Raw genomic sequence first — 20,523 nt, forward strand, 5'->3', positions numbered from 1 at the left:
CAAAAAGTTATCAAACTGTGCATACCCTTTGATCCAGCAGTGTTTCTACTGGGCTTATACCCCAAAGAGATACTAAAGAAGGGATAGGGACCTGTATGTGCCAAAATGTTGGTGGCAGCCCTGTTTGTAGTGGCCAGAAAGTGGAAAATGAATGGATGCCCATCCATTGGAGAATGGCTGGGTAAATTGTGGTATATGAACGTTATGGAATATTGTTCTGTAAGAAACGACCAGCAGGAGGATTTCAGAGAGACCTGGAGAGACTTTCATGAACTGATGCTGAGTGAAATGAGCAGGACCAGGAGATCATTATATACTTCAACAACAGTACCATACAATGATCAATTCTCAGGGACGTGGCTCTCTTCAGCAATGAGATGATCCAAATCAGTTCTAATAGACCAGTAATGAACTGAACCAGCTACACCCAGGGAAGGAAAGAACTCACGAAAATGAGTGTGAACCACTCCATAGCATTCCCAATCCCTCTATTTTTGTCCGCCTGCATTTTTGATTTCCTTCACAGGTTAAGTGTACACTATTTCAAAGTCCAATTCTTTTTGTACAGCAAAATAACTGTTAGGACATGTATACATATATTGTATTTAATTTATACTTTAACATAGTTAACATGTATTGGTCAAACTCTCATCGGGGGGATGGGGGGGAAGGAGGGAAAAAGTTGGAACAAAAGGTTTGGCAATTGTCAATGCTGTAAAATTACCCATGCATAAAGAAAGAATTAAAAAAAAAAAAAGAAATTCTGACAGAAAAAAATAAACACACACTCAAGATTACTAAACCATATATACTCCTACAATTATATGTAAAGGGTTGAAACTCTGAATTGATGCACTGGGGTTGGACAATTGAGCACTTAAGGCTAATTCCCAATTGGCCAATACTCTATCAGCATATGCTTGGAAAATGGCCCTTCCTACTATTCTGAGAATTGTGGGAAGGATTAGGGGGTGGAGTAAGACAAGCCAGAGTCACTTTGGCAGTAGACGGGGAGAAAGAAGGTCATGGAGATCCTGTGTCTATTCCCTTCACTTCTACCCCTAAAGACCAAGAATAAAGTCCAAGGACTTTTGCTTATCCTGACTCTGGCTGATTCTAAGGTATCCAGGATGCTAACTCGATCTTCACAATTATACACTCATTCTCATGTACTCTGAGTATAATCATTTCATTTTAAAATTTATAATAGATATCAATTAGTCATCTTGATAAGAATATAAGAGAATATATTAGGAGTCTCTTCACTAATATCTGATTTACTTGAGAAGTGGGTATCTCAGGCAGAAAAAGGTAAAAAAGATTGAGAAACTTCGCTCCCAAGGAAAATCTCATGGAAAACATCGTGGAAGATCTGGATACATCTCCTCATAGGAGAGTATTTCTATCTTTCAGGTTTCTTTTGACATGTATGAGTACTCACCTCCTCTCACTGTATAGCTAAGAATCAATATGCTCTATTTATGTATTCCTATGTATTAATATTCTTCCATACTCCTTTGCTGTTCATATTTTAGTACTCATATCTTTGTATACATTAATCAATATATGTGGATTCTCCTATATGTTGTCTACAGTCATATGTGAGCAATCTGGACTCTTGTTACTCAAATATTAAATTATTCATGTATTCTCTCTCTAAGTTTGCAAAAATGAGCACTTATCCAGTCTTTCTACATTCATATAAGAGTACGTTATTTGTGAGTCCTCATTCACTTCCTATTTGTCTAGATAGAAATACTGCTATTCTTTGTCTATATTACTATATAGGAGTACTGATATCCTCTTTATACAAGAATCTTCATAGATTCTCTGATAGGAAGAGAAGCAGTAAAATACTTTCAGGAGAGTGGTTTTAGAGGTGAATATAGCAAAAGAATCTAAATATATATATATATATATATATATATATATATATATATATTATATATTATATATATATATATATATATATATATATATATATATATATATATATATATACATGTTTATATGAAAAGAGAGCTGAATAGTGTGGGAATGAGTGAGTTCCCATATACATAGGAGTTGAGAGAATAATTACCAATGTTTATGAGGACACTGTATTTATCATTCATTAAATAAATGTGTAAAAAGCATTAATCAATACATGTACATGGGCAGGAAGCAAAAGGTACAACACAGGGAGGGGGTTATGCCCTATTATCCAGGGCCTAACACATGAACATCTAAAAATAGATATGAATCTATTCTCTGACTTTTATGTAGGAGTTGCCATATATTATCTATTCATTTGCATGAAGAATTACTTATACTTTACCTAAGACTGCAGTCATATATGAGCAACTTACAGATGAATAATATTATACATATATCAAATATAGGCCTTCTTTGCTCTATTTAGGATTGTATGGTCATATATATATAATATTCCAACGATAGGATTATTAAAAAAAATCATTCAGTGCTCAGGAATGGGAGTAGAGAAAGAAAAAATGGAAGATTATTCCCATACAGGTATATACAGAGGAAATCTCTGAGTACTCAAAGATAAAAATAAAGAAAGTTCCAGGGTTTGGAGGAGGAGGACAGAGGACCCTTTGCACAGACAGCAGGGGGTCGCTGGGCATCAGTCCTGGTCCCTGGGGTACCCTGTCCCCTGTCCCTGCCCGGCTCCCAGAGTGACAACAGTCAGGAACCCCCGCTGGAAGCTCATGCTACTTGTAGCCTGGGGGGGGGGGGGAGGGGAGGATGGAGCGGGGAGGGGAAATGAGCCTGAAAGGCAGTGGGGGGTAGGTAAGCTGAATGCAGGGAGAAGAGAGAGTTCGATGTCTAGTGGGGGCCAGTGGCGGGTGGGGCGGGTGGGAGGTTGTTGGAAGACTTCGGCTTCACCTAGGTGGGCGCTGACGTCACCAGGCACTTGCGCAGACTTGGTTCTCCTTGCCTGGTGGCTGCCTGAGGATCCCGAAGACCGGGAGTGGATATCTGAGAAGAGAGAGGAGCCAGAGGACGGACACAAAGCCAAGAAGGCTTAGGCTTTTGAGCATGGGAGACAAATGGTCAGGAAACAAAAACCCCAGTGGGTCCCCAAGTGGAGATGAACCATAAAATGAATATATCAAATATCTGAATACTCATTATGAATGTATACAAAGAACATGCGTAATTCTATGAGTATTTTCTATATTGCTTGTGTTGTCACATATTGTCCATATATTCACATACACACATTCGTTTTCTTTGTTTACATAAGAACTTCCATATATCAAATATATATGAATGAAATATGGAATCTTTTCTCTAATGATTAGAGAGAATAAATGATTACTCAAAAACATTAATATAGAGAGGGATATTATTGTATTTCTATGAATATACAAAGAAGATGTCGGGGCACTCAGGATTTAGAACACACAAAGCCAAGTGGTTTTTATTAGTGTACTAGTGGAAGTAGCTGAGGGTAGTTGGGCATCTATCAAGGTGCTTGGGTTCCTTCCTCTCTCCTTCCTATACTAGTTCTGGGAAAGACAGAACGAGGACAGTAGGAATGATCGGCTCAGGCCGCTAGTTCTTGGGGAGGGGGAGGAGGGAGCTGACCTTTCACCTAGTTATGATTCGTCAGTGGAGGGAAGAGCAGGATTGGCTGGAGGGGATTCTTCCCTCACAAAGGTGGGCGTTGATATCACTGGCCCGTCAGCTCTCACTTAGGTATCGGTCTCACTCCGTCGCCATTCTGCTGGGCCGGTGCCTAGGTGAGGACCCCCGAGGGCTGGGAGTAGATATCGGAGTGGCAAGATGCCAATGAAACAGCCCCACTCCCACAGGAGGCTCAAGCGCCCAATCGGGGGCCACAGTCGGCCACAAAATCCACCACCTGAGAACCGGGGACCTATGCCAAGGGTAGGAAAATAGTCCTCAATTAAGTCTTTACCAGACCTTCGATGTTTGGCCCCTTAGGCTCGGAGAGTGGATGGTTGGGTGAGGGATTGGGAGATGGGGCTCCTCTGACCTGGAAGGAAAGACCCGAAAGGTCTTTATTTCAGGTTTTCGGATGGTCAACAGCATAATTCCCTGGTAAGGGGCTGCTCCAAGGGAAAGCATTAGACCACCGTGGTTACCTCATCTGGAGTTCGGTGAGGGAGCGGTGTGGGGGTGGAATCCGAATGGGCTTTGTACATTAGGATAGGATGGAAGGTTCAAATGTCGCCACCCTCCTCGTGTGAGAAAAAGGGAAACTGAAGCCAAGAGGTGGGCAGGGACATGGTCAAGGTCACACAGCAGGAAGGGGCAGATCCAGCTCTGGCATTCTGGTTTCTCGTCTTTCAGGCTGGCTGGCTTCCATCTTGGCCTTGGCTTCCATGGAAGCCATTCCCCTCCCCACCCCAAACAGGTTGTCCCCTTTACTGAGATTTAAATAAGACAAGTTCCTAATAGAGCTGGGGCTCTGGGAGTTGTTAGTTATGATTCAAAGATTAAAAGGACAGAGCAGCTCTGTTCCGGGTTTGGGGATAGTTTGGATCCACAGTTAGTAGGGAGCTGATCCAGTGAGCCAATTCCATGACTTCCCTGCATGTGTTTTTCCATTTGTGAAATAATAAGGGGGATGATCCCCTAACTGTTTCACTCAGAGCCCTACTTGAACATTTTCCTGGGCCTTGGAAGAGATAGTTTAGGCGAGGTCCCGGTTCCAGCCTTCAGAGAATGCCTGGTCTATTGGAGGATGAGTGGCCATTGACAATGTGCCAAAGAGTTGACCAGAGGAGGGAGGTCTGCGATAGGGATCAGAACATGGCTTGTTAAAGGTAGACTGGATCACAGTTGGGCTTTTGAGGATGGAAAAGGTGGAAATTGTTGACAGAACAGAAATGGAGTTGCGGGCAGAGCAAAGGGACCAGCTTGGGCTGGGGGAATCAGGGTGGGGGAAGGGAGCTGGGATCCCCACCACCACAGCTCATGTACCCTTTTCTTTCTCTTCTCCCCCCTCCAACCTCCCTCCCTCAGGTCTGTCGGATTCTGCCACCCAGAAGGAGAAGGATTCCTCCCCCACCTGTGGAGATCAGCCTCAAGTATGTCGCGAAGATCATCTCCCTTCTGCAAACTGTCTGAAGAAGAGGAAAATGGGGCCATAAGCCGAATCAAATTGTCTGTAAAAATGATGCCACAAATATAGGAGAACTTTGTCACCACAATTCTTTCATCAGAAGCCTCAGTGGCTAGACACTTAAGCCATTGATTGATTAGTTAAATGACTAACATTAGTATACCCATAAAGGAAGACAGAAGGAAGTGTGGCCTATAATAAAAACCATTTGAACTTCAACAGTTTTCTAGTCTTATTACTAATGATTAAAAAGGAAATGGGCATTGAAGAATGGGCAACACATATAAACACACATCCTGAGTCCAATCTTATTTTATGTAGAATTTAACTGATACAACGCATTTTTTCGATTAGGAAACACAATTCTTTGCTTTTTGTTTTCTTTCTCATTTTCCCCTTTTTGATCTAATTTTTCTTGTGCAGCATAATTGTGGAAATATATATATGATGTATGGGGAAGGGGTGGGGGAAGGAGGGGAAAAATTGCAACAAAAGGTTTTGCAATTGTCAATGCTGAAAAATTATCCATGCATATAACTTGTAAATAAAAAGCTATAATAATAAGAAGAAAGAAATATATATGGATTAATTTAACATATATTGGATTGCTTTGCATCTAAGGGAGTGGGGGAAGGCAGGGAGAAAAAAATTTGGAACACAAAAGTTTTTCAGGGGGGAATGTTGAAAACTCTCAGTGCTTACATTTTGAAAAGAAAAAGCTTTGGAAAAAAACAATGAGGGGAACACAAAGGAACCTCTAAAGTGCCTAAGGAAACATCTGACTCTTTTACTAAGGGGAAGGATCTGGGCAGTCAAAGACAAAAGAGGTTTAGAATACCACTCTCATTTTAAAATTTCATGTAAAAGCATGTTGGAAGACTGGGGCCTATCTCCTCATAGATAAGTCGTTCTGGATTATCTCTATAGGGATATATGTGAGGATGTATATATTTACATTTTGAAAGAGGATGACAAAAGACTGAAAGATGAAAGAGACTCAGATTTTGCTGAAATCGTGGTCACAGGACATGCCCCAGAGATTTTGCTCCCATTGTTTTTCAGAGTGGATGGAGCTCTACAAACATTGACTTGGGTACAGAAAAAAGTCTCAAACCTCATAGCACTCGGGGTCTACTAGAAGGAAAGCCCTGAGCTCAAATAAGCCCATATTACCCAATGAGTACATTAGAATAATGTACATGACTACATTAGAGAGCTATAAACGACAGGAGCTCTGGGAACTGAAATGAGGTGATCTGTGTTATATCTTCTTTTTTTGGAAAATCCCTGTTAAAAGGGAAGTAGGAGCAATGGATTCTGAAATTAATGTGACGGGGAAAATAGGAACCATAAAAATAATGTAAGTTTTTTTTTTTTTTTAATAAAGATATAAATGAATAAAAGATCTGAGGACTGATCCCAGTTAGATCCTGCTGAGAACATCCCTGGCTCCCATATCTTCCCTTCCCCTAGATTAACCCACCCAGTGGTACCATGATACTTTACCAATCCCAGATTCTGCAAAGAAAATCGCAGAGTCACAGTAGCTCATGGGCATACCTCAGCCTCATAGCACTTGGTTCATTTCTTGGGAAAGATGACTATTTCTATAAAGTGCTAGAGGTTGTTGACAGGAGAATTTTTGCTAATGGGCCACGAGACTATGGACTCCCAAAACATAGACTCCACTTCGAGAAGGAGGGACTACAATAGGAAGCAGGAAGAGAATTTTAGCTCCTACTTTGGGCTAGCCTGGGGACTGAAATAGACAAAGGTTGGCCTCCCCTCTTGCACAAAGGCCTCAGTCTTGCAGAAGAATGTTTGCTCAACTAGATTAAAGGAAGTGGTTTGCTCTACAAAGTGCTTGCTCAACAGTGCTCCAAGGAGTAGCTATTCCATAAGGAACAAGAATACTTATAAACCTGTCCCTACTTCTGTTTGAGACAGAACTCTACCGAGAGGAGGTAAATAAATGCTCTCTAAATTACAAAGGAGACCTTGGCTGTCTTGAATTTTATTGCCTGGGCTATCTCAGGGACAAAGGCTAAGGGTGACTACTTTGGGGAGGATTGGAAGTCCTAGAGCACAGAAACTACTATCTGTTTTAGTGTCCGTCCGCCCCCCTCCCTCCCCTCCCGACCCCCCAGGGCACAGAATAGGTACATAATCCATTGTTGAGTTGAAAAATCAAACTCAAGAATTTAAGAGCTTTCTGTCTCAAAGGGACTTTGAGACTTGTCCCAGGGACAAGTAGACCCTATAGGGTGTCCAGAATTCAGGTCAAAGCTTGACCATTCTGTCTTTTTGTCATCTTCAAGATCCATCCTTTAATGCGCTTGGGAAGACTTGGCTTAACTGGATCTCTGCCTGTACATTGTTTAAACCTCCACGGCTGCTCATCTTGTGAGAGAATGTTTAAATGCTCATATATATGAATGTATATGCAGAGAATATGTGAGTACTCAAGCATAAAATTTTCAAGAATTTATAAGGACACATGAATGAAAATAGAGAGAATATATTTTCTCTATATATTATTATATTATTAATTAATTAATTAACATTAATAATATTAATATATTAATAAAATGTATTAATACTCATATGTCCAGAGAGAATATAGGAATACTCTCATGTGACTATTTAAAAAATAAGTGTATAAAAATAGAGAGAGAACAGGTACATATATTAATAATATATGAGTATTCATATGTAGGAATATATAGAGAAAATATGTGAGGACTCATGAGATTAGAGAAAGAATATGTAAATGCTCATCGATAAATTAACAAAAATGGATGAATATTCATCAAATGGGGAGGTAAGTAACCCATAGTCACAAAGCCTAGGGGAATATTTGAGTGCATTTTAATTCAGGTCTTCCTGACTCCAACACAGACACTCTATCCACTGAACCACCTGGAGAATATATGTGTACTCCTATCAATGAATATATAGACTATACACATCCTTGTTAACACAAATATAAGAATACAGAAAGAATCTATTTCCCCAATGTGTGAATATAATGACAGAACATATGAGGCCTTGGGGATGTGAACATAAGAGGAAATGTGGTTTGATTAAGGGGATCGAGGGATGCATTGAGGATGGGGTGATGTGGTCAGTTCCGGGTCCTCCTCTCTGTCTTCGGGGCACCCCCCACCCGGAATGGTTGTAGTCAGATAAAGCCACCAATAGCAAGAGAGAATTCTGGGGTTCCATTGGGAAGACAGGGAGGAAGAGAATCAAATGAGCCCAGCAGGGCGCAGGAGTGAGGGTGGGGTGGGGATGGGAAGTGGGGATATGGAACCAATGGATGAGAGAACATAGAGGGGGGCACCCAAGCCCATCACTGGACTAGGGGAGGAGGTCGGGGGTCACTATGCTGGGGGAGCTTCTACTCACAAAGCTGGGTGCTGATGTCACAAACCATTCACTCTGCTCAGCTCCTGTTCCCGGAGCACCCCAGGGGGCCTTGCCACGAGTGGAAATTGGGTAGGGACAGATTCCAGGAGACCAGACCAGCACCCACCTGAGGTTCACAGGATGCTGGGGGGTCACAAGCCACCTGCTTCACGACCTCGAGGCTGCTTCAGATGGAGGGAAATGGTCGCCAATGGTTCTTATCTGACCTTTGCTTTTCATCCTTTGTGTTTTGAGGTGCAGGCAGTCAGGAGTGGAGTGAAGGACACTCTGTCGTGAGTGGGGGAGGGGGGGCAGGTCCAGAAAGACCCAGACCTCTAGTTGGGAGCTGTCCCAAGGGAAAGCATTAGAATACCCTGACTTATTCAACTACAGTGGGGGGTTGAGTGATGGGGATTGTGGGAATTTCATCTGAAGGGATGGAGAGAGTTTTATAAGATGGAGGGCTGCAAGAGAAGTCAGAGCTCATTTAGTACAACATCCTAATTTTTGAGAAAGGGTAACATCTGTCTCATCTGTGTGACATCACATGTCTTCCTGATTCCACGCCCAGTGTTTCATCCATTGTATGTATCAGCTAACAGCCAGAATCAGGAAAAGCTGAAATCAAACATGGCCTCAAACACTACCTGGGTGAATGAGATCCAGTGCAAGTAAACTCAACTTTGACTACTTTGCTTTCCACATCCCTAAAATAGAGATTACGATAGCATCTACATCAAGAGTTGTTTTGACACTGCAATGAGATGATATTTGAAAAACGTTTAGCAAAGTGCCTGTAACATAGTAAGGAGGTAATACTTATCCCTTCCTTTACTGTCCACGATTAATTCATCCATTTTACAATCAACCCCACGCTCTTTGTTTCCAGTTCTTTGCCACCCAAAGTATTGCTAGGAATACATATCATTATGTTGAGGGGTAAGAAATGAGGGATGAGAGACACCCTAATAGCTATGGGGTCCCCAGGTCAGTGTTGCAGGTTTTTGCAAAAGAATTCGAAGTCCTGATCCCTATCCAAGTAAGGTTTTTTGGCAAAAAAAAAAAAAAAAAAAAAAAAAGATTTATTCATTGAGAAACTATTTCCTCAGTGGACTGCTTCTTGATTAGGAATTAACAAAGGTTTGGGTACAGAGTCTTGTTTTTTATTAGCCTTCTATGGTTTGGGGCTAAGCAACAATTAGAGGCTAATTTCCAAATGAATAAAGGGTGATGGTTGTTTCCCAGACCAAAGTGATTCTCAGATCAATTGGGAAATGGGAGCACTCCCATGGGAACCAGGTAGGAGAATGGGGATCATTTTTAGGAATTTCCCCAGGCCAGGTGGCCCACCCTCCACAAAGATCAGGGGACAGAGTCCTTATTGACATCATTTTTCCCCCTCAAGCAGTCACCCCCAAATTCATTTGGGCAAAGGGACAGAGGTCTCATCCTCTGGAGCTGCTTCAGGCTTGACAAGGACCATAGAGCTGTCCCTATGCTCAATGGGGGTTCAGGCCAGGAGGGGAAGTCGGAGATCTGAAGGTGGCAGCAGCAAATCTAGGGAATGTTGAGTGTCCAAGTCAGTTGTCCCATGATCTTCAGACTGGACAAGTAGCTTGGAAGTTCGTAGCTTGGAACCTGGCGGAAACGAATCTCACAAGCAGGTTAAAAGTGGGGGGGGGGCCATTCAGGGTCGGGATGGAGACATTTGGGAATGGGGCTTTTGCAAACAATGCATCAGGTCCGGTCTGTGGGCCCACCCAACGATCCTGAAGGCCCCCACTGCCCACGGAGCTCCCTAGCTGAAAGGCTAAGGAGTTAACTACTGGCAGGGGTCACAGAATCACGTCAAGAAAGTAGAAGAGAAAATGCTAGGAGCAAAGTTCTCATCCTTGGAGTGGGAAAAAGGAAGGAAGGAGATTATAGTGAGAGAAAGAAGGACACAGGCAATTTTACCCTTCTTTCTCCAGAGTGTTTTCAGGGGTCCTGCGGAAGAGTAGCTTCAGGTCCTCTGTGGGTTCACAAGAATATTCTGAAATATCCGAAATAACAGAAGCAGCATTTTTTATCCTAGAAATATGAGTCCAGCTGGGGGACCCTTCCAGTGTGACTGACATTGGAGCAATCAGAATGACCTTGTATGGGCCTTTCCACTTTATACCCAGAGGGTCAGCACCTTGAGGCTTCCAAGGCTTCAAGTACACCATGTCGCCTGGATTGACAGGGGAGGCCACCTGAGTACGAGCACCTGCAGGTTTAGGGAGATGCTCGTTTGCGTGTTCAGGAAGGGCTTTCTGGACTGCACCGAGCTGTGGGGCAAACTGAGTGACCCGATGTGGTTCTGGACCTACAAGAATGTCGGTGGTTAGGAAGGGCCTCCCATGCAGAAGTTCAAAGGGTTAAGCCTGATATTCTCCCGAGGTGCAATGTGGACTCTGAGAAGCCCTAATGGGAGGTTCTTCACCCAGTCCTCTCTAGTCTCTAAGCACAGTTTAGTGAGGACTCCCTTGAGGGTGTGGTTCATTTTCTCCACCTTCCCAGAAGCCTGAGGACGCGAGGCAGAGTGGAGGTGGTGATTGTAAGCACTTTGGCCACATTTTGGGTCACCTGAGAAGTGAAGGCTGGGCCATTGTCGCTTTGTAAGGAGCTAGGCAGGCTCAGGCGAGATATGGTCTCTTTTAGCGGGCACTTTGGTGCCTCCTGAGCCTTCTCAGTCCTGCAGGGAAAAGCTTCTGCCCAGTTAGCAAAGGTGTCACCAAAGACCAGAAGCAGCTTGGAACCTCTGCAAGGGGGTATATATATATATATATATATATATAAAGTCTATTTGCCAATCTCCCCCTGGGGATGCGGCCCTTCTCTGAACAGGCTTCAGGAGAGGGGGAGGTAACAGCTCTTTCAGGATTTACTTGGGCACAAACTGGGCAGGCCTGGCAAACCCGTCTGACTGTTTCTCCCCGCTTGTGACCAGGGAAAATGTGTTTCCCCAGGGGCTGGTGGGTAGTTTGGTGAAGACTAAAAATAAGTTTCTGCTGACTTGCCTCTGGGATGAAGAGTTGGCTTGAGGGTGTTTGAAAGCAGCCAGAAGGAGAAAGGCTGTACCCTCTCTCTTCTGCAAGGGTTTTTTTCCCTGTGAACTATAGGAAGGGGTGTTAGAATCAGAGATCTGGGGGATTAAAGGGCAGCAGCTGTGAATCTCCCTGCTGGTGTCCTTTACAAAATCCGACTGAGACCTCTCTGGGTCTGTGGACAGCTTGCAACAGCTGTAGGATTTCCCCTGCATATTTAATGGGAGAATTCTTTGCTGTCAAAAGTCCCCTTTCTTTCCATATAGCCCCATGAAAAGCATATTTTGGAGTCAGTATAGATGCTCCCTCTCATTCCCTTCCCTGTTCCAAAACTCTGGTCAAGGGCAATAAGTTCAGTTTTCTGGGCAAAAGTCCCAGAGGGCAGTGGCTCCACTTCCAGGGTGCCATTGAAGGTCACTATGCATAGCCCGCCTTTCTTTCCCCATTTTCAAGAAAACTCAACCCATCTGTCAACCATTCACCATCTGGGTTGTCAAGAGGAATGTCCCTCAAGTCAGGTCAACTGCAGTAGACAGACTCTAAAGCTTCCTCCCAATTATGAACGATGTCTCCCGACTGATGTTGTCTGGGAGCAGGGTGGCAGGGTTAAGAGTGGAACACACCCAGAGAGTCAGGTCGGGGTGTCTAGCAGGAAAGCCTGATATCTAGTGACCTCCCTGCAGGGAGCCACTGAGGCCCTTTGGCTTCTAAAATGCTCTGAACCTGGTGGGGAGTAAAAACCTCCAATGGCTGCCTCGGGGTGAGTTTTAAGGCTTCACAGCAGCCACTGCTCTAAGGCACAAGAGCCATCCTAGAGAAACTGAGTCCAGTTTCTTTGAGAAGAACACAACCTGGGGTCAGGTCCCAGGGCTTGAGTTAAGACCCACAGGGCCTGGTCTTGCCTTTCATCCATATACAGGGAGAAAGGCTTTTCTAAATAACATAGGGCCAGGGTGGGTTTGACTTTCAGGTCTTAAAAGCTTTGCCTGACTGGGACCCTAGTCAAGGGGAAGGTTGTCAGGGCCCAGAATGGGGCTGAGACTATGGCCCAGATATTGGACAGACTGGCAGGCAATGTGGGCTTTGGAAAAGGAGACTCTGGGGCCCGTAGAGGCCAGAAAATTAAGTTTTTATGGCTGCATGTAGGGAGGCCTCTCAGGTGGGGCTGCAGATTAAAATATCATCCACCTCCTGGAGGACACTGCTGTGAAGCAGCTCCAAACCCCTTAAATCTTCAGCCAGCACTAAAATTTGTGCTTAAGAAATCTCTCAATCAGGGGTTGTTGTTCCTCCCCAGCTCCTGCCTTTATTGCTTATTGGCGTTTATGGGGGAATACACTGGGGTCCCGCAGCCTGACTAAAGCTAGAGTGGCATGAGTGGCGCGCCCAGGGATTCCTTGGTCCCAGACAGAGAAATCTATTTTCTCCCAGATTCCAGAGGGAATATGGGAGAGCTTTAAAAGAAGCACAAAAAAATCATCTGAAGGTCTGAGAAGGGAAAATTGGGTCCCCGATTTCACCACTAAATCATGCCCCAATAAGGGAGCAGGACAGGAGAAAATAAGAAATCAGTGTTTGAATAACAGGTCACCAAACTGGTACGGCAGAGGAAAAGTCTCAAAACAGTTCTTAAGTTTCCCTTCAATTCCCATTATCCCATAGGGGATGGGTAGAATGGGACCAGAGTGTTGAATCCAGATAGAAAGAGAGGCCGCCATAGCAAAAAGAAATTCAATGGTCTTACCAGCCACATCCGAGGATACCTGGGGTTCAGCTGTTGTGGTGGAGTGAGTGGGAGCTTGACCAAATTCCCAAATCCTGCTGGAGAACAGAACATTGGGGGGGGGGGCAGCTTGTCCCCTCTGAGCAGTCTCTCTTCCAGTGCCCCTCCTGGTTGTACTTGGGGAAAGGGCCAGGGGATTTACAGTTTTGAGCCTAATGGTCCTGTCCATTACACCTGAAGCATGAATTCCTATGGTTCTTGGATATGGAAGCAGCCAAACATTGGGACTGTTCTCCATTTCTCATTTTAACTCTGCAGTCTTCCTCCTCTGGGGCAGTTTGGTCCCTATTATTAAAGACTCCAAAAGTTCTTTCTAACAGCTGAGTCAGAGAAGTTTGGGGGCCCAAGGCTGGCTTCTTCAGCTTCTTCCATGTATCTTGGGCAGATTGGTTAATATTAACATCTCCCCAGGAAAGATCAAATTAGAAGGTATTGGCCTTCAACCCATCTATAAACTTGGTGGGGTCCTCAGAGTAATGACCAAGTTTTTCCTTAATCTGGGAGAGATTTGACATTGAAAAAGGCACCTGTACCCTGAGTGTGTCTCCCTGAGAGTCTGCTGCTTCTCTCAGGGGGCAGAGGTTAGTTAGCAGGGGTGGCTGAATCGGGATCCTGAGGAGGAGGAAGAGAGCTCCCACTCCTCATATCAGAGGGATTGAGGAGTCGGGGTAGGGAAGTCTTAGGATCTATTTCAGGAGGTGAGGGGGACAGAGTTGAAGAAATATTGTCAGACATGAGGTCCTGTCTTTGATAAGGAGGTGGTTCTGAAAGGGATTCATGGGCCTTCTGATAAGGACCGCATGAGGGTGCAGAGGAGGGACTCTGTGTCCCTTGAGGAGTGGAAAGGAGGGGGTTATTTAAAAGGTTAGTATCTAATTTTGATTCCCCTCCAGCAAATTTTAGCAGCCTTCTGCAGTGCTGTCTTAAGTTTTTTAGTTTTGAGATCTTTCAGGCCAAATTTGTCTCGGTTTTTAAGAGACAGCCTAAGGGAGAATCAATTTTTGCGACAAGTTTTAGATTTTACAGATTCTGTAGCACCCCATCCTCTCAAGCATCTCTAGAGAAGGAGACGGGTGACAGAAGTCCCCCGGTTAAGGATACTTCTGCTAAAAGACGCAGGAATTCCAATCCAGGCATCAAGGAAGTCTGCTGAGCATAGAGCTCCCGACACCCCAGATCTTCCCAGGTGTTTGACTTGTTCTTTGCTATAGAACAGAGACAAGAGGCAAGAGAAAGCTTGCCTCAGCCAGGAGGATGTAAAATTTCGGAGGTCCCCATACGGGCCACTAAATGTTGAGGGGTGAGAAATATCCTAACAGCAATGGGGTCCCCAGGCCAGTGTCGCAGGTTTTTGCAAAAGAATTCGAAGTCTTGATCTCCAAACAAGGTTTTTTGGCAAAGAGGGGGGGGGGTTATTCACTGGGAAACTATTTGCTCAGTGGGCTGCTTCCTGACTAGGAATTAGCAAAGATTTGGGTACAGAATCTTGTTTTTATTAGCCTTTTATTGTTTGGGGCTAGGGAGTGATTAGAGGCTAATTTCCAAATCAATAAAGGATGATGAGTGTTTCCCAGACTAAAGTGATTCCCAGATCAATTGGGAAGTGGGAGATTACTGTGGGAATCAGGTAAGAGGATGGAGATCATTTTTAGGAATTTCCCCAGGCCAGGTGGCCCATCCTCCACAAAGATCAGGGTACAGAGGCCTTATTATATCAATTAAATATGCCAACATGAAACTGTTAAAGCTTCAATAACTTGTAGTTGCACTAAGTTCTTTAGGACATCCTGTAGGTGGGCCACTTTCTGATCTACTAAAGGTATATGCCCAACAGTTTCATCACTGGGCAAAGGGCATGCCCCAGAGATTTGGGTTTCATTGCTTTTCAGAATGACTCGACCTTAGTATACTTTGACTGAGCCTGTTACCATTTGTAAGCCCTAGGGGAAGTATAAAGTGTAGAGAAGACAGCCTTAGACTTCAAAGCACTCAAAATCTAGTAGGAGGAGAGCATTGTCACAGATGAAATACCCCCATATGAGTACACTAGAGAGTTATAAACCTAGAACAAAAATGAATTGATCTGTGTTCTTTATTTTTCTTTTGGAAAATCCTTGTTACCAGGGATGACTTGTTGGGTAGGGGAAGTGGAAATAATATATTCAGAAATGAATGTGATGAAAAAGCCAATAGGAACCATAAAAACAATGTAACATTTAAAAAATAAAGGTATAAAAAAATCTGAGGACTAGATATATCCCACTGAGAGTATCCTTGTGTCTCATATTTTCCCTTCTCACCAATTAACCAGCCTGAGCAGGGGTACTATGTCTATATGCCCAGTCACACATTCTGCAAATCTCAGGACCACAGGAGCCCATTTTCACCCTTCAGCCTCATGACATCTCATTTAATGTTTGTGAAAAATGACTTTATAACTACAAAGTGCTGGAGATTCTTGATTGTAAAATCCTTGAGCTGATGGTTCATGGGACTGGGAACCCCCAAACCAGAGAATCCCCTTCAAGAAGGAGGGATTGCATTAAAAAGTAGGAAGAGAATTTTTGCTCCTACCTTACACTAGTTTGGGGAGTAAGGCTAGAGATGAATCCTTTATGGGGAATTGGAATTCCTAGAGCACAAAACTACTTTCTGTTTTCATTTTCCCACCCTGAGGACAATGTCTAGTACAGAGAAGGTGCTTTATCTATTGTTGTTGAATTGAAAAATCAAATTCAAGCACCTAGAGCTGCCTATCTCAAAAAAAGATTCCAATGGACAGTGGGAGGTGGGGGTGGGCACCTGTGGTTCAGGAGGCAGGTCTAGGAGAAAGTTCTCTGAGAAGGTGCTCCCCAGAAGCAGGTGGGCAAGTTCCCTATAGAGCGGGGGTGAAACGAGGATTCTGGGAGTCTTCAGTTAGAACTGTGAGGTTAAGGGAAGAGCAGATCGAGTCTCCTCTCCCAACTTTGGACCATTTTAGCATGCACCCTTGGCAGGGTAATACCATGCCTTTGTTGAATGGATTTCTAACATTTGTGAAATAAGAACCCATTCAGAACCCCACTTGAACTTTTTCCTGGAGTTTAGAGGTGTTAGTCTAGGTAAGGCCATTCCCTGTTTTCTGTCCTCAGAGAATTCACAATCTAGTGAAGGAAAAGGTGTGTCTTAGACCTGCCCAATGGAGTAGTGATGGCAAAGCCATGACCAAAGGAGCTAAGTTCTGGAGAGGCAGGGGTCAAGGATTGTTTGGTGGAGGTGAGCTAAGTGGCAGCAGGGTTTTCCAATCATGAGAAAGGAGATGCAGATGACTAATACTTCTGAGGTGGGAACATTCAGTTGTACAGAGTCCTGCTTGGTCTGCAGAGGGGTGCTCTGGGAATCAGGGTGGGAAAAGAAGAACAAAATAACCCTTGATCAGAGTTCATCTGCCCTTTCCTTTCCCACTCTGGACAGGTCTTTCAGATTTTGTCACCTTGAAAGAAAGTGCTTCTTCCCCAACCTGCAAAGATGAGCCTTATGGATGTCACTAAGATCCCAAACAGAAGTTAAAATGAAGGCCTTTTAAAAAACGATCCTTATATATTATTGTTCTGTAAGAAATGACCAGCAGGATGAATACAGAGAGGCCTGGAGAGATTTACATGAACTGATGCTAAGTGAAATGAGCAGAACCAGGAGCATCAGCACACTGTTAATAAGATTCCTTAAAATGGATGAATGAACTCATTTATTGTTAAATCCATAGGACTTTATTTTATTTCTGGCTTGTTTATTTTGTTTCAAAGTATGGCAATAAATATTTTCTCATACACTACAAATAGTCAACTATATTTAAATAGTCAAGCTTTAAGAGCTTGAAACTACACTAAGACATGGAACACTTTGTATATAGACCTGTTTTTGAAGTCTTTGCATAGCTATGTGTCCAGCTGTAAAATTTAGTCATTTTTATAAAATTCCAAATTATTTTTTAGAATGTGGAATTGAGGATGGGCCTCTATAAATGTTGATTGAGCACTTATCATTATACACTTCAACAATACTATATGAGGATCAATTCTAATGGCCATGGCTCTCTTCAACAATGAGAGGATCCAAATCAGTTCCAATGGATCAGTAATGAACAGAACCGGCTACACCCAGTGAAAGAACACTGGGAAATGAGTGTGGACCACAACATAGCATTTCCACTCTTTCTGTTTTTGTTTGCTTGCATTTTTGTTTTTCTTCCCAGGTTATTTTTACCTTCTTTCTTAATTCAATTTTTCTTGTGGAGCAAGATAACTGTATAAATATGTATACATATACTGCATTTAACATATACTTTAACATGTTTAACATATACGGGACTACCTGCCACCTGGGGGAAGGGGTGGGGGGAAGGAGGGGAAAAGTTGGAACAGAAGGTTTTGCAAGGGTCAATGTTGAAAAATTACCCATGCATATGTTATATCAATAAAAAGCTATAATACAAAAAATAAAGTTGTTTTCCATCTTAAAAAAAAAGATCCTTATAATAATAATGCTAACTAGCATTTACATAGCAATAACTATATGCCAGGCTAAGCACTTTACAATTCTTATTTCATGTGAGCCTTAAAACAACCCTGTTGTCATAGGAGATATTATTATTCTCACTGTACAGATAAGGAAATTGGGACAAATACAGGTTAAATTACTTGTCCAGGATCACATAGCTAATAAGTGCCTGAGGTTGAATTTGAATGCAGGGTCCAGTGCTGGCTATCTTATAACTGAGACAAAATATTTCCAGTAGAAAAAAAAATGTTTCATTCAATGAACATTCATTTTTCCAAATGCCATTTTTGAAGATTTCATTTGTTTTCACATCACATTCATTATGAAAGACTCCTTCCTCACCTTCTATCCAACATCTGTGCTTGGGTACAAAGACGGAAAAAGAGAGGAAAAAAAGCAAAACCAATCCATTGGCTGTCTATGACAGTAAATGTAAATGCCATGCTCTACACTCATAGTGCCTTACTTCTACAATGAAGTGAAAGTACATTTTTTCAACTCCTCCCTAGGGCCAATCTTAACTATTACAATTATACTACATTTAGGGTCTACTTTCTCCTTTTCCTTTTTGGTGTTGTAATCAGCGTGTATATCATAGCATGTTGCTGATTTTGCTTATTTTTAAACTGTATTCGATATCAGAAGTGTTTCCAAATCTCTCTGAACTCATGTTGATTATTTTTTTCTAAGACACTAATATCTTTTTATAGTCAGCTACCTCAATGTGGTGTAGCAGATGGAGCTCTAAGACTGGAATCAGGAAGGCCTGAACTCAAATAGGGTCTCAGAGAGTAGCTAGATGAGATGCAGGACAAGTCACTTAATCCTCAGTTGTCTCAACTGTAAAATGGTAATTATAATAGCACCTACTTCACAGATTTGTTGTCGGGCTGCAATGAAATATCGTAAAGTGCTCAGCACTGTGTCTCGAGCACACTGTTAATAAGGTTCCTTAAAATGGATGAATGAACTCATTTATTGCTAAATCCATAGGACTTTATTTTATTTCTGGCTTGTTTATTTTATTTCAAAGTATGGCAATAAATATTTTCTCATAAACTACAAATAGTCAACTATATTTAAATAGTCAAGCTTTAAGAGCTTGAAACTACACTAAGACATGGAACACTTTGTATATAGACCTGTTTTTGAAGTCTTTGCTCAGCTATGTGTCCAGGTGTGAAATTTAGTCATTTTTATAGAATTCCAAATTATTTTTTAGAATGTGGCATTGAGGATGGGCCTCAATAAATGTTGATTGAGCACTTATCATTTGTAGAACCAGCCTAGGAACAGGGTGAAATATAGTCCTTAACCACTTGGCATTTATGATCTAATATGAAGATAAACTCAACTCTTAATATCTAATATTATGGAATAAGTACATTAGATAGTTAAAAACTATAAACTGAACTGAATTGTATTTTTTCCTCTCTTTTTCAAAATCTCTGTTACAAGGGATTGCTTATTGGATAGGGCAAGTAGGAGGAATATATTTAAAAATGAATGTGATGGAAAATCCAACAGTAATAATAAAAATAATTTTTTTTAAATCATGTAAATGAATAAAATATCCAGGGACTGATTGTGGGTAGATCCTGCAAAGAACATCCCTAAGTATCATATTTTCCCATTTTTCAGATTCCTAAGCCTGTGCCTATGTTCATTGATAGCTTTTTCAAAGTCACCACGTACTCATTAGCCATTCTCTATCCTTCTGCCTCTTGGAACTAGTTTCATTTCTAGGGAAAGATTATTTTATTTCCACAAAGTGCTGGGCACTACTGGTAGGTGTACTCAGTGAGCTGATCTATGGGGCTTTGGACTTCCAAACAAGAGATATACTATTTAGAAAAAAGAGATTGCAATAGGAAATAAAAAGAGGCTTTTGTAGCTCCTGAATTAAAAGTACTCAAGGTGAAAAGTTTAGAGGTTGTTATATTTTGAATTTGAGTTCCTGCAGGGTAAGATCTTTTTGATTTTAACCACTGAGATGGCTACCAGCTTTCCAGCCCTCCCCCAACCTGCCATCCCACCCAACTCATCCCCCTGCTCCACATTACCCCCCAAGTGGCACCTGCTGCAAGATGGTTTATATTAATACTGCCATTTCTGGAAACTGCTTCAATTCCTGGAGCCAGGCAGGAAAGAGGGAAGAGGAGCAGATTTGTGACAGATGCTCAATGCAATCATAACTGAGAGTGTGAATGGGATGACCTATCCCACCCCCACCCCTCAAAAAGGACAGTAGAATGGCTTAGAAACCAAAATGTAATAATATGATGTTTATGGGGAATACATCTGATAAAGTGAGCTATACACAATCAAAATGAGGGTATGGAGGAGTCTATTATGCTTCAGCTGAAGTAAAAAAGGAAAAGATAGCCCCTTCCATCTTGACTAAACAGCATCTTTTAAGGAGCATTAAAAGTTTGCAGGGCTTCAGGGAACAACAGGTATCATTTGCATCCCCAGGGTACCTGCAAGCTTTCAGTGCTTCTAAAAGGATGTGATTCAGGGCAAAGTGTGCTCACTTATTTATTTTCTGGTCTGAGTGCTGGAAATGCCTGACCCATCTTGGGGATGACTGGTTGTCCTTGGTTGAGTTTCAGGAGAATGCTGCTAGT

General features: G+C 42.5%; 1 long non-coding RNA gene across 1 annotated transcript; it reads left to right on the forward strand.

Moving 5' to 3' along the window:
- Positions 1-3,678: 3,678 nt before the first annotated feature.
- On the forward strand, positions 3,679-5,317 carry LOC127542734 (uncharacterized). The gene is made up of 2 exons (XR_007948809.1): positions 3,679-3,897; positions 4,999-5,317. It is a non-coding gene; the product is annotated as an uncharacterized LOC127542734 (long non-coding RNA).
- The last annotated feature ends 15,206 nt before the right edge of the window (positions 5,318-20,523 follow it).

This window comes from Antechinus flavipes, chromosome X, assembly GCF_016432865.1.
Source record: "Antechinus flavipes isolate AdamAnt ecotype Samford, QLD, Australia chromosome X, AdamAnt_v2, whole genome shotgun sequence".
Classification (NCBI taxonomy): Eukaryota; Metazoa; Chordata; class Mammalia; order Dasyuromorphia; family Dasyuridae; genus Antechinus; species Antechinus flavipes.